Consider the following 15,966-nt stretch of genomic DNA (forward strand, 5'->3'; position numbering starts at 1 on the left):
AGCTCTTTGCAACCCCATGGACTGCAGCATGCCAGGCTTTCCTTCCTTCACCATCTCTTGGAGTTTGCTCAAACTCATATCCATCGAGTTGGTGATGCCATCCAACCATCTCATCCTCTGTTGGCCCCTTCTAATCCTGTCCTCAATCTTTCCAAGCATCAGGGTCTTTTTCAATGAGTTAGCTCTTCACAACATTTGGCCAAAGTATTGGAGCTTCAGCTTTAGCATCCATCCTTCCAATGAATAGTCAGGACTAATTTCCTTTAGGATTGACTGGTTTGATCTCCTTGCAGTCCAAGGGACTCTCAAGAGTCTTCTCCAACCCCACAGTTCAAAAGCATTAATTCTTCAGTGCTCAGCCTTCTTTATGGTCCAGCTCTCATATCTGTACATGACTACTGGAAAAACCATAGCATTGATCATACAGAACTTTGTCAGCAAAGTGATATCTCTTCTTTTTAATTCTCTGTCTAGGTTTATCATAGCTTTTCTTCCAAGAATCAAGCATCTTTTAATTTCATGGCTGTAATCACTGTCCACAGTGACTTTAGAGCCCTATAAATTAAAGTCTGTCACTGTTCCCATTTTTCACCCATCTGTTTGCCATGATGGAGAAGGGAATGGAAATCCACTCCAGTATTCTTGCCTGGAGAATCCCACGGAGAGAGAGGCCTGGGGGGCTACAGTCCATGGGATTGCTAAGAGTTGGATACGACTGAGCAACTAACACACACAATTTGCCATGAAGTGACGGGACTGGATGCCATGATTTTGTTTTTTGAATGTTGAGTTTTAAGCCAGCTCTTTCACTCTCCTCTTTCACCTTCAACAAGAGGCCCTTTAGTTCCTCTTCACTTTCTGCCATGAAGGTGGTATCATCTACATATCTGAGGTTATTAATCTTTCTCCAGCCTGTGATTTATCCTGCCTGGCATTTTGCATGATGTACTCTGTGTATGGGCTTCCCTGGTGGCTCAGATGGTAAAGAATCAGCCTGCAATGTGGGAAATGCATGAGACCTGGGAAATCCTAGGGACAGAGGAACCCCACACTCAAACAGGCTTCCCTGGTGGCTCAGTTGGTAAAGAATCCACCTGCAGTACAGGAGACCTGGGTTCTATGCCTGGGTTGGGAAGATCCCCTGGAGAAGGTAATGACGACCAACTCCAGTGTTCTTGCCTGGGAAATCCAGTGGACAGAGGAGCCTGGTGGGCTACAATCCATGGGGTCGCAGAAAGTCAGACATGACTGAATGACTAGCATCACCCACCACCACTGTGCATATAAATTAAATAAGCAGGGTGACAATAAGAGAGCTCTCCTGGTGGCTCAGAAAATGGTATAGTTGGTTGGAAATGTTCTCTGGAATCTGGACTCAATTATCAAAGCAAAAAGAGCAGCAGTCATTTAAGGTGAGGAAGATTGTGAATAGGGCTTCCCTGGTGGCTCAGATGGTAAAGAATCTGCCTGCAATGCAGGAGACCAAGGTTTGATCCCCGGGTCGGGAAGATCTCCTGGAGAAGGGAATGGCTACCCACTCTAGTATTCTTGCCTGGAGAATTCCATGGATAGAGGAGGCTGGTGGGCTACAGTCATGGGGTTGCGAAGAGTTGGACACAACTGAGCCACTAACACTTTCACTTTCAGATTGTGAACATAGCCTGAAACCTAAACCTTTACTTACAGTTTTTTCTGCAGCAATCTATGCTGGTACTTACACCACAGGTTTCTTCCTAGAGACACTGACATGCCTGGGTCCTAATGTATCTATGTTTTGATTTGTCAGAACAATGAGTTTACAAGCGGATTGGACCACGTGAAAACATGGACTGATGGACATACCCATCCTCTTTAATATATATCATATAGTATGACACTGTTACTGTAACACTCTTTCCTTCAGCGGTGTTTGCTACGAGAGTGATGAGTGTTAAGATTTCTTTCATACTCTGCACGGTGCCCCGCAGCAGTGACTGCCACTCCCTAGGGCAGGCTCTCCTGGTGCCTTGCCTGGAGTACCACAGCAACGGGATGTCCTCTTCCATCTTGCTTCTCTCCAATGCACCCCTAATACTATGGCCTTTGTGATTTCTCTGAAACAAAAGCCAGGCCACCTCAAGTCTTAGTTACAAACCCTTAAGTGATTTCCCATTGCTCTCAGGGTGAAGCCTAAGCTGGTAAGGATTTCTATGATCAGGCAGAAATATAGGCTCTGTGTAGATATATCAATGTGGCCAAAGATGAGGGTGATAGAGTGAACACAGGATGGGGTGAGGTCAAATTTTAACTGCATTATAGCTGCTCTCTGCAGTGCCTTCTTGTCTTCCCCCTCCTTTTTTTTTTCTGGGCTGTTTAGGCTTACTTACCTTTTCTGCTACCAAATGCACTGTCCTTGAGTTATCTTTGAAAATTTATAAGAGCTGAGTATGCTCAGAAGGCACAGACAGGTTTTGTCTCTGAATCTGGTTTCTCATTTTAAAACATCACTAAGGCTTCATTCTGAGGGATGGACAGTGCCCTCTTCACAATGTGGATCAGTGAGATCCATCAAGTGACCAAGAAAGGACCAAGATTTCCCTTATCACAATTACACAAGTGTTATGTTGAAAAGGCTTTCCTAAGCAGTACAAGGAGAAAGATATGGCAATCCATTCCAGTATTCTTGCCTGGAGATTCCCATGGACAGAGGAGCCTGGCAGGCCATGGTCCATAGGGTTGCAGAGAGTCAAACACGACCAAGCAACTTAGCAAGCAGTACAAAATGTAAAATGAGTTGGATAGTGTCACTGGATTTCCCATTTTATTCTAAAAAATAGCCAAGGCCTGGATGACCTGGCCACGTCTCTGACCTCGTTCTGACTCTTTCACTCTTTCCTTTCTATGGTGGTCCAAAAAATATCCTCCTATAAATATATACATGTCAAATCCCTGAAACCTGTGAGTGGTACCTTCTATGGCAAAAGATGTGATTTTGAGAAGAAGAGTTTATTCTGGATTATCCAAATGGGCCCAATATTATCACAGGGGTCCTTATATTGGAGAGGCAGAGAGAGACACACAAAGAAGTCACAAAGAGGAGGAGAAATGAAGGAAGAGGCAGATGTCAGAGTTACGCTGCCACAAGGCACAGAGTATAGACAGTCACAAGCTGGAAAACCAATGAATAGATCCTCCTCTAGAGCCTTTGCAGGGAGCATTTCCCTGTAGACATCTTGATTTTGGACTTCTGGCCTCCAGAGCTATGAAAGAATAAATGATTTAAGCTACCCAGTATATGTAAGCATTTGATAAATATTTGTTAAATGAAAAATCATCTAATATCAGAGATAGAAACAGGTAGTGATAAAGGAAGTATTTTATAACTTACCAGTCATGCTTCCTAAACTGTCCTAATCATTAACTACACAACCTCCCTAACCCCAACAAATCACTTTAATTTCCCATTTTCAAATACTGGAGTTTAAGGAAAGACTTTGAGACATTTCATGTATTACTGTTGAGTATAACTATTTTTTTCAATCATATAGTCGACAATTTTAAAAAATCAAACTGAAGTTATCAAGTATTTTCTTCTGTATCATGTTGAAATCCTAAGCATAGAATTTCCTAATTAAACAAATATTTTGTAGATATGACCAAAAATGGTGAGTATATTTATTCTGAAGGCCTGTACCTCTTTTTTTCGCAGATGTCAGCAACAGATACAATCCATGTGCTTTTGTCTTGCTGAGTCCATGTGACACAGACTAATTAAAGGGCTGTTTATGGTTCTGGTAGATAAAGAGAAAAGATACAAAGACACAGTGTCTACACTGCAGCCAGCAAAATATGCATGCAAAGGTTAGCCAGAAGCAAATTTCCTGAGGGAACAAGAATGGAGAATCCAACAGACTCTTTTAAAGTTTTGATCTGAAAATAAAGTATGATATTGTTTGAGTTCTTTGGTTCCATTTTGTGGAGGAAATGTGCAGCAGAGATCCCAGAAGGGAGTTGAAAGACTTCTGAGGAGGAATTCCAAGATTGTAAACTGCACTCCAGCCTAAGCCTATATGCTGTCAATACTAAGAATTTCTTGATGAAGATCACAGTACTTAGCATTACTATCATACAATGTCAAGTGAAAGGGTCAGAGACAGGTTTTTAATGACTTGGAAGTTTGCTTTGTTGAAATAAAGCTTCTCTTAAACTGAAAAGTTAAGCCCACTCCACAGTGAAGAGAGATGAAATAATATGCATAATTCTTATGTTTTGATGTTGCAAAAGTTTATATAAATCTCTGTCTTAAGCATTGGAAGAATGCTTAGAATATTTGCAACCAATTACTATAAATATTTATGAGATTAGACTGATTTGGGGAAAGAAAATGATAGAAATAATTACTTTCATTGTTGAACCATTATTCTTTTTAAAGTAAAATTGGTTAATTGAAAAAAATGACATATAGTCAAAAATAACACATATCGTAATTGTATGCTGCTGCTGCTGCTAAGTCGCTTCAGTCGTGCCCGACTCTGTGCGACCCCATAGACGGAAGCCCACCAGGCTCCCTCATCCCTGGGATTCTCCAGGCAAGAACACTGGAGTGGGTTGCCATTTCCTTCTCCAATGCATGAAAGTGAAAAGTGAAAGGGAAGTTGCTCAGTCATGTTCGACTCTTAGCGACCCCATGGACTACAGCCTACCAGGCTTCTCCATCCATGGGATTTTCCAGGCAAGAGTACTGGAGTGGGGTGCCATTGCCTTCTCTGATAGTAATTGTATAGATTGATGCTTTTCCCCCACAGTAAAATTATCCTGTAACTACCACTCAGCTCAGAAAGAGAACACTAGCAGTATCCTGAGAAGTCCCCCTAGTGTTCCCTACCAGTTACTACCCTCCCTTTCACTCCAAAGGTAACTTCCATACTAAGTTATTATTACAACAAAATACTTACATTTTGTTTCATATCTATCATTTAAAGCTCAACAGACATTGATGCTACAATTTAACCTCACCAACCATCAAATTTTATGTCTTTCTATTTTGTTCTTCTCAAAAAATATCATAAGGGCTAAAGAGACCTGTAAATTTTGATCTGAGACAACCTCTGTTTTCCCCATTCCTGCTTATGTATATGCTCTAATAGATGCTTTTAAATAAGAATCCATACTCTCATTTCTCAAATTTAAAATGTGCTAGAAGCCAAGCACTACAAAGCAAAGCAGACCATACACACACATACACACCAAAAGAAATGTATTTTAGTTTAGGATTATGGTTTTAATTTCAAGTTTGAATAAAATAATTTAAAGATACTTTCAAAAGGATAAAAATACTTTAACTGTGTTCTTTTAAATAAGGGCATACTCAGAAGTTACAGGGCTTCCCTTGTGGCTCAGCTGGTAAAGAATCTGCTCACAATGCTAGAGACCTGGGTTTGATCCCTGGGTTGGGAAGATACCCTGGAGAAGGGAACGGCTACCCACTCCAGTATTCTGGCCTGGAGAACTCCATGGATTGTATAGTCCATGGGGTCGCAGAGTCAGACACGACTGAGCAACTTTTACTTCAGAAGTTAACACCCTTGAACTCCAAAGCTCTTGTCCCCTTTGCTGTTAAACTTGATGATGAAAAAATTTTAAAAATAATAAAAGATGTAAAAGGTAGATGCGACATACCACTGAAACATCATCTACCTGCCATGGGTACATTTCAATTATATCCATCATGGCCTCCTAGGAGCCCCAGGAAGGTTCTGGCAGGACCTGCTAAGGGGTTTGCTCTATGGGTGGTAGCTTATCAATGTGAAGACATATCCTGAGTCACTTTATGGAAGGATGAACATCCAGCAAGTTCCAGCCCAAAGTGAATCTTGGAAAGTCAACAAGTACATAATTTTCTTGGCATCTACGAGATTCTGCTGCTGAGACAGAACATGAATACATATGCATGAATAAAAGAAAAACATGGAGGTGCCACGTCCAGACTATAACTTCTATGAATAGCAAAAGTTTCAACTGGTAAAGATTTATTTTGCAGAGGGATTCAACTGAAAAGGCCTTAAGGACAAGGCCTTGAGAGGGCCTGAATCATCTTTCATCCTTTTTAAACGGCTCTGACTTTCCTGAGATAGCCACAGAGCAGCTGCCAGAAGTCTATTTCTAAGTATTTAAACACTGTAAAATAAAGTCATCTTAAAGAAGCCTGGTGTGCTGCAATCGATGGGGTCACAAAGAGTCGGACACAACTTAGCGAACTAAACAACAAAGAGATTAAATAGCCATATTCTAAAGATAGTTGCCACTGAGTAAGTCTGATGGTTGTGCCACTATTGGTGTATATGATGAGAAAATTCAGGCATCTCCACACGTGTTGATATACAGTTTTGTCCGATTTCCTTTGGCTTAAACCCTCCTTGTTCTCGTTTCTGAAAGATGGATCTTCTTTATTCATCTCTGTTATTTAAGTAAAGCTCAAGGAGTATGTAACGAAATCTAAACAAGGATTTCTGCAATATAATTTCTGCATGACAGACATTTAATGCAAGGCTACAATCACTCATGAATTTGCCATTATTATATTTTGTTTCTGTTATAAACGCTTATCACTTTGGCATCTTTCACATCTGTGCTTGTTGTCATGACAATTCCAGCAAGAACTTTTCTTTGTGTGTGAGGGTAAGAGAAGTCAGTCAGATTATCAAATTTATCCAGAACCAAGCACAACAGCATCCAGCAATACTCATGTTTTCTTCATCTTTATATCCATGGCAAGATACTTTTCAGGATTTATTTCTATCTTGAATTTTGTTCAATTTTTTGTTTGCTCTCATCCCAGGGCAAAGCTTCCTCAGGTGCAAGTAGAACCAAAATAATAGCTCAGTAGAACTGATATAATAACAAGTACTATGCACTTAGTCAGAGTGATTTTTTTCAAACACTTCTTAAGCTCTCCATATGCAGCTTCAGAGACTTCACTCTCGGCTAGAGCTTCCCTGTGTTGATCCAGGAGGCTCCCAAGTAGCTCAATGGTAAAGTATCCACCTGCCAATGCAGGAGACACAGGTTCAATGCCTGGGTCAGGAGAATCCCCTGGAGAAGGAAATGGCTATCTACTTTAGTATTCTTGCCTGGGAAATCCCATGGATAGAGGAGCCTGGCAGGCTACAGTCCATGGGGTCACAAAAGAGTTGGACAGGACTTACCAACTAAACAACAACCCAGCATGTTGATCCAGGGCGTAGCTACCATTAACACCACAGCCATCTCAGCACCTCCTATCTTAACTTCTTTCTCACTAGTTTTGTCTGATTTTGAATTGTTTATAAATGAAGCTTTACAGTACGTTAACTTTACTGTTTGATTTTTTCCATTAAATTTATGTTTGTGAAATTCATCCATGTTGCTGCCTATGATAGCAGTTCATCACTTTTCATTGCTGTTTTAATAATATACCACAATGTATTCAGCCATTTTACTATTTATGGGAATTTGAGTTGTTTCCAGTTTGGGGACACTACAAATAGTGCTACTATGAACATTTTTATCCATGTGTTTAAATAAACATGTATACATATATGTTGAGTATGCATATATACTCATATATACTGGAATGAAATTGAAATAGCTGAGCTACAGCATAAGTACATTCAGCTTTGATAAAGACTGTCAGTATGGTTATATCAATTTGCATACAAACTAGCAGTGGATGAGACCTCCAGTTGCTCTATATCTTTTTAACACTTTGCATTATCATTTATTTTCATCTGAGCCATTCTGGTATACATATAGTGGTATCTCACTGTGATTTTGTTTCCATTTCTCCAGTGACAAATCATGCTGAGCATTTTTCTTATTTTTTTTATTTTTAAATTTTACAATGTTGTATTGGTTTTGCCATATATCAACATGAATGTTTTAATGTGCTTACTTTTTTCATTTGCTTATATGCTTTGCTGACAATTTGGATATTCTGTTTTTTTAACCAAGGAGGGGAAAGACCTATTTGCTGAAAACTATAAAATACCACTAAAGAAAACTGAAGACAACTCAAAGAGATGGAAAGATATCTTTTGCTCTTAAATTAGAAGACTAAATATTGTTTAAATGGCCATACATCCCAAATCAATCTAAGATTTAATGTATTCCTCATGAAAATGCCCATGAAATTTTTCACATAACTAGAACAAATAATCCTAAAATTTACATGGAACCACAATAGACCCCAAACTCCCAATGCAATTCTGAGAAAAAAAGAATGAAGCTGGAGATAAAACCCTTTCAGACTGAAGACTATACTACAAAGCTACAGCAATCAAAACACCATGGTATTGGCACAAAAGCAGACACATAGATCAATGGAACAGAACAAAGAACCTAGAAATAAACTCACATACCTACAGTCAATTAATCTATGACAAAGCAGGAGATGGAGAAAAGGCAGTATCTTCAAAAACTATGTTGGGAAAAGTGGACAGCTACACATTTAAGTGATAGAGTGCAAATATCTCCTTCTATGGTGGCTTTTTATTTAATTTTTAATTTTTTTTTTTATTTTATTTTTAAACTTTACATAATTGTATTAGTTTTGCCAAATATCAAAATGAATCCGCCACAGGTAAACAGGTTTATTAAGGAATATTTTCATACCATAAATTTCACCCACTGAGAGTACATGCATTGAATGTTTTCCAGTAATTTGTGCAACATTCACCAAAATTCAATTTTAGAGAATTTTCAGAATCCTTAAACAATCCCTCACGCCTGTTTGTAGTTAATTCCCATTATTACCCCTAACCACAGGCAACAACTGATCTCATATTTTCTTATATATTTTGCCTTTTTGAGAATGTCAAGAAAATGGAACGTCCATCATGTAGGGTTTTTTTCTGATTTCTTCACTTAACATGGTGATTTTGAGTTGAGTTCAGTTCAGTCGCTCAGTCATGTCTGACTCTTTGCGACCCCATGGACTGCAGCATCCTAGGCCTCCCTGTCCATCACCAACTCCTGCAGCTTGCTCAAATTCATGTCCATCGAGTTGGTAATGCCATCCAACCATCTTATCCTCTGTTGTCACCTTCTCCTCCTGCCTTCAATCTTCCCAGCATCAGGGTCTTTTTCCAATGAGTCAGTTCTTTGCATCAGGTGGCCAAAGTATTGGAGCTTCAGCTTCAGCATCAGTCCTTCCAATGAATATTTAGGACTGATTTCCCTTAGGATTGACTGATTTGATCTCCTTGCAGTCCAAGGGACTCTCAAGAGTCTTCTCCAACACCACAGTTCAAAAGCACTAATTCTTCTGTGCTCAGCTTTCTTTATAGTTCAACTCTCACATCCATACATGACTACTGGAAAAACCATGGTTTTGACTATATGGATCTTTGCTGGCAAAGTAATGTCTCTGCTTTTAAATATGCTGTCTCAGTTGGTCATAGCTTTTCTTCCAAGGAGCAAGTATCTTTTAATTTCATGGCTGCAGTCACCATCTGCAGTGATTTTGGAGCCCAACAAAATAAAGACTGTCACTGTTTCCATTGTTTCCCCATCTATTTGCCATGAAGTAATGGGACCAGATGCTATGATCTTAGTTTTTTGAATGTTGAGTTTTAAGCCAGATTTTTCACTCTCTTCTTTCACCTTCATCAAAAGTCACTTTAGTCCCTCTTCACTTTCTGCCATAATGGTGGTGTCGTCTGCATATCTGATGCCACCAATCTAACATCTAATAGCATGTTATAAATTTCTAAGTTCTGCTTTAGCAGCATCCCTCAAATTTTGACATATTTCCATCTTCCTTTTAATCAAAAATATTTTCCAATTTCCCTTATAATTTCTTCTTTGACCCATGGATTATTTAGACACTTGTTTTTAATTTCAAAATATTTGGAAATTTTCCTGATATCTTTCTTTAATTTATTTCTAGTTCAACTACATTGTGATCCAGAAACACACTTTTGTTTTTCTTCAAAGTTCAAAACTACAATGAAATATCATCTTACACTGGTCAGAATGGCAATCATCAAAAAGTCTACAAACAGTAAATGCTAGAGAGTGTGTAGAGAAAAGGGAATCCTCTTACACTGTTGGTGGAAATACCAATTGATACAACCATTATGGAGAACAGTATGGAGATTCCTTAAAAAGCCAGGAATTAAGCTACCACATGATTCAGAAATCCCACTACTGGGCCTATACCCTGAGGAAACCAGAATTGAAACACACACACACACACACACGTACTCAATATTCATTGCAGCACTATTCACAATAGCTACCACATAGAAGCAATATGGAAGTAGACGTTCATCGACAGATAAATGAATAAGGAAGTTGTGGTACATATACACAATGGAATATTACTAAGCTATGAAAATGAACACATTTGAGTCAGTTCTAATGAGGTGGATGAACCTGCAGCCTATTATACAGAGTGAAGTAAGTCAGAGAGATGACAAATATTGCATATTACCACATATATATGGAATATAGAAAGATAGTACTGACAATCCTACTTGCAGGGCAGCAAAGGAGACATAGACATTTGGGGCACAGTGGGGGAAGGAGAGGGTCAGGTGATATGAGAGAATAATGCTAAAGCATATATGTTACTATATTTAAAATAGATAGCCAGTGAGAGTTTGATGTATGAGGAAGGGAATCCATAGCTGGTGTTCTGTGACAACCTAGAGGGGTGGAATGGGGAGGGAGGACTGGGCAGGGATCAAGAGAACGTATGTACACCTAATGCTGATTCATGTTGATGTATGGCAAAAACCATCACAGTATTGTAAAGTAATTACCTTATAATTTAAAAAAATATATATATATATATATATATATGTGTGTGTGTGTGTGTGTGTTCTTACAGTTTGTTTTATAACCTAGGTTAGCATCTACTTTATTTCATACACACTAGAAATGAAAGTATATTGCTCTTTTTTTGTTTGAAGTCTTCCACATATGCCATTGTGTCAAATTGATTGGAAGCATTGTCCTGGTATTCTATAAGCTTACTGATTTTCTATTTATGCTATTGGTTAATAAGAGAGGAATGATGAGATCTTCAAGTATAAATTTTGATTGATTGTCTTTTCAGTTCTGTCAATTTTTGCTTCATGTATTTTGAAACTCTATTATTATGTACATACACATTTAAGATTGTTATGTTGAAGAAGTGACCTTTTATCACCAGTGAGAAAGTGAACTATCTAAACTTAGAATTATATTTAAATCTTTCTTTTTAAGAATCTTTTTTGTACTTATTTGTATTACCCATGGACAAAACATTTAATTCCATCTCTATTCTCTTCTTACAATTTATGCTAGATTAATAATTTGTAATCCAACTTTGATGAAATAATTTATGAGCTAGAAAACAAATTTGGATTCCAACATTGTCTATTGAGTTTGTATGTAACACTTTTCATTGTGGTTCTATTTTTGGCTGCTCTGGGTCTTTGTTGCTGTGAGCAGGGCTTTCCCTAGTTGTGGTGCACTAGCTTGGTTGTCCCCAAGGCATGTGAGATCTTAGTTCCCGGACCAGGGATCAGAGGCCAACCCCCTGCATTGAAAGATGGATTCCTAACCACTGGACAACCAGGAAAATCCCTTCATTGTGACTCTAAATAACCTTAAACTTTAACAACTCACTTATTCTTTATGCAAAGTAGATGGACTACCTTTGTCCAGAACATGGATCACTTACCTACTAATTCAGCATCCTTTTTGAGCAAAATTATTTCACTAAATACCATGAATATTTTTTAAAAATGTCCCATGTTCTTGAGAAGACTGCAATCTAATGTAAACAAAAATATGGAAATGAGCATAAACTGTAATAGAAAGGAGAGTAAAGCAGGAGTCATGAACAGAATTGGATAGGGCAGAGAGGCAGGAAATAGTGCTATAGCCTCCATGGAAAATAACTCAGCAAAATGACTTTGTCAGGCTCTAAAGTTATTTTTGTGATCCATCAGTTCCAGGATACTAACAATCAAGAGTAAACAAAACTCAGAAGGCATTAGGGTTGTCTATAAATGTCAGGAACCACAGCATCAAAGAATATAATAATTGGATTTGGGGAGATTGATCCTAAATATCTATCCATGGCAGAATAACTTGCATGTTGGGTGACTACAACTTTTAGGAGTTTTGAACGGCATTACTACTTAACATTCTTATTCATAAATTAATTTGGCTTAGGTTCTAATCTGTATTAAAGTAGACTGAATATTAATTGTTTTAAATTATGCATTTGGAGAGTAATTTGAAATCCAGACCCAAATAAGAAATTCAGCACAATAATTAAGAATAAAAATCCAAAGAACCTCATGCTTCAAGCATTTAGCATCTGATATAGCTTTGCATACTTATAAGGTACACTGCAATAACTCTGAAAACAAAGTGAATGGGTACAATATATCACTCTGTAATTAAAAGGAACAGATCTATGAAAGTATTACTAAAATAGTTTGAAGAATGAAACCGATCTTTTAAATGCTTATTTTGGAAGTATTTAATCTTTTCAACAGTGATTTTATTGACTTCATAACATGAGATTATCTATCTGTCAAATGAGGTATTTATACATTGTATTATAGTTAAATTATGGTCTCTAGGGCTCAGTGTCAAATCTTAAGAATGGTAGGCTACTCATTCACAATAAAGGAAAAGTGGAGTGTGGACGTGTATCTGTGTATGCACACACATGCACACAATGAGTTTTGATAAATATATAATGTATTGTACGCACCACTGTAGTATCATACAAAATAGTTTTCACTACCTTAAAAATCCTTTGTACTCTGCATATTCATCTCGCCCACCCCTGGCTATCACTGATCATTATACTGTCTCCATAATTTTGTCTTTTCCAGAGTGTCATTTAGATGGAATAGATAGCGTTTTCAGATTTTCTTTTTTCATTTAGTAATATGAATTTAAGTTTCTTCTATGTCTTTTCATGGCTTGAGAGCCCACTTCTTTATGGCACTAAATAATACTTTTTGTCTGGACAACTACGGTTTATTTATCCATTAAACTACTGAAGGATAACTTTATTGCTTTCAAGTTTTGGCAATTTTGAGTGAAGCTGCTAAAAACATCTGTGTGCAAGTTTTGTGTGGACATTAGTTTTAAAAACACTGATACAAATACCAAAGACTGTGACTGCTGGGTTGTATGTAAGAACATGTTTAGTTTCATAAGAAACTGTTAAATGGTCTTCCAAAGTAGCCGTGCCACTTTGCATTCCCATCAGCAATAAAGTTTGTACAGCTTCACATCCTCATCAGCATTCAGTGTTATCAGTATTTGGGATTTTAGCCCTTCTAACAGGTGTTTACTGGTATCTCATTGCTATTTTAATTTGCAGTTCTTGGATAATATATGATGTCAAATATATTTTCCAATGCTTGCTTGTTTTCTATATATATTCTTCAGTGAGGTATCTGTTAGGTCTTTTTCCTATTTTTTATACAAATTGTTCCTTTTCTTATAATTGTATTTTAAGAGGGTTTTAAAATATATATTATAAATAATAGTCCTTTATCAGATATGTATTTTGCAAGTATTTTTCTCACTTTGTCACTTGTCTTTTCATTCTGTCAGCATTGTCTTTTAAAAAGTACAAAGTTTTAATTTTAATGAAATCCAGCTTGCAAATGATTTCTTTCACAGATCTTGCCTTTGGTGTTGTATCTCAAAACTCACCACAGTGGTATATAAAAATATTGAATCACTATGTTGTACACCTGAAACTAATGCAATATTGCAAATCAACTATAATTTCTTGAAATTTTTTAATTAAACAAATAAAAAGTCATTGGCACAGCCAAGGTCAATTAGTTTTTCTCCTTTGTTGTCTTCTAGGAGTTTTATAATTTAATGCTTTACATTTAGGTGTACGACTCACTTTGAGTCAATTTTTGTGAAGGGTATACGTTCTGTATCTAGATTTATTTTTTTGCATGTGGATGTCATTTTGTTTCAGCACAATTTGTTAAAAAGACAACATTAGTTCTGTGATCTTGTAACAGGTTCCACAACTGTCTGAGGCTTACTTTATCAACTATAAGAAAGCGGATTAATAATACTACCTCTCTCATAGGGCTGTTGAGAGGATTAGCATATGATAGGTGCTCAGTAAACAAATGTTAACAGCTAAATTGTTACGATTATCATCAGAGTGTCCAACAAGGCAGAGACAAGTCAGATCAAAAGCTGTCTCCATGGGGTCAGCATATGAGAGAGAGCACTTGGGTATGGATAAAGCCTAAAGAGTCACAACTCAAGGTATTTTACTGAACTACAATAGAGAGAAGAGTGTTATCATGGAGAAAGCCTGGATCATAAGCAAAAGAGAAAACAAAATGAGTGTAGAGTTAAATGGGTAAGGCCAAAACATCAAGTGGTACAATGGTAAAGAATCCCCCTGCCAATCCTGGAGACAGGAGACTCGGGTCCGATCCTTGGCTTAAGGTGATCCTCTGAAGAAGGAAATGGCAACCCACTTCAGTATTCTTGCCTGGAAAATTCCATGGACAGAGGAGTCTGGCAGGCTACAGTCCGTGGGGTTGCAAAGAGTCAGACATGACTGAGCGACTGAGAACACCACAGCACAAAAACATCATGATAAGAACAAGTTGAAGATTCAAAGTCAGGAGAAACAAGAATTAATTAAATGTTCAGTATGACTCCTGGTACAGAGAAGAGATCTCATCTCCAACATTGGGCACGTAGCAAGAGTTTGCTTTTATGCATTGGCTGACCTGACCAGAACAAATAGACCTCCTTTAAGGCACTGTATGTACAGGCTCCACTTGCACCTCTCCCCGCCCCAGAACATCGTGAACCACGGTTTGGTGAACCCCCAAACACATCAATCCATATTATCTACTGTGTACTTTAATTCTTCCCAGGATCAAGCACATAAAGTAGTGGTTCACTGGGTGCAAAAAGAGTAATTTATTTCCAACTTCCACACTTTTGCCCTTTTCTTTCTGCTTTGGTATGCATGAGGCCTGACCATCATTAAACAGAAATATTATGTTGGATGTGCAATTCAAGGAAATAATTTTTCTCAATCCATTGGACCAAAAAATATTGTCTTTCTAAAAGATAGAAAGGTAGCCTCCATAGTTCAGCTTCTTGCATTAATACTGCCTATGGGTTAATGTGCTATTAATATGGCAAAAAAAAAAAAAAAAGAAAGAAAAGAAAACCCTTTAAATAGCAGCTTGTGCTTCTTTTTTATTTCTCTGCAAAAGTTGATTTACTGTGTGTTTCTTCCATCTGGCAGGAAGCTAATCTGAATATGAATCAATCCTTGCAAAAATAACTGCAGGAAATTTTAGACATTCACAACTTTCCAAAGTTTATTTTTTCTCTTTAACAATAGCATTTTTGTCATTCTTTCAGTTGAGCAAAGTTTTTCAAATGAAATGAAATATGACTATTTAAAGAGCTGTGCCACTTCATCTTGAATGCCTCCTTTACTGTTACAGATTCACATTGTTCATATTCAAGATACATGTACATAAATGAGTAATTGCTGTTATCCCAAAAAGTTTTAATCATAAGAGGTAAACAGATTAATGTGATGTTCACAACTTGATAAGCAAAATGATCAAAAAATTATTCTCAAATATCTGATTTGTCTTTCCTTGAAGTATATTTTGTAATAATGCTGGTTTCTTCTAACATTGGCTTTACCAACTAATATTTCTGGTGCTTGAGGAAAAACATCCCTCTACCTCATGAAACAAGACTTGATTTTTTAGCAAGTAACTCCTGGCTATTTTCAAAATCAGCGCTTCCTGGCCATTCCCACATCACAGCATACCAAGAAAATTATAATGTTTACCCTGGGATAAATGGAGAAATCTACTTGAGCAGGAAGTTAACCAGCCCAGAAACTCCCGCTGCCTCAGGCGCCATCAGGTCACCCCCACGGTTGAGGGAATAAATATGCCTTCCCTCAATCGT

Source organism: Bos mutus, chromosome X (genome assembly GCF_027580195.1).
Source record: "Bos mutus isolate GX-2022 chromosome X, NWIPB_WYAK_1.1, whole genome shotgun sequence".
NCBI lineage: Eukaryota > Metazoa > Chordata > Mammalia > Artiodactyla > Bovidae > Bos > Bos mutus.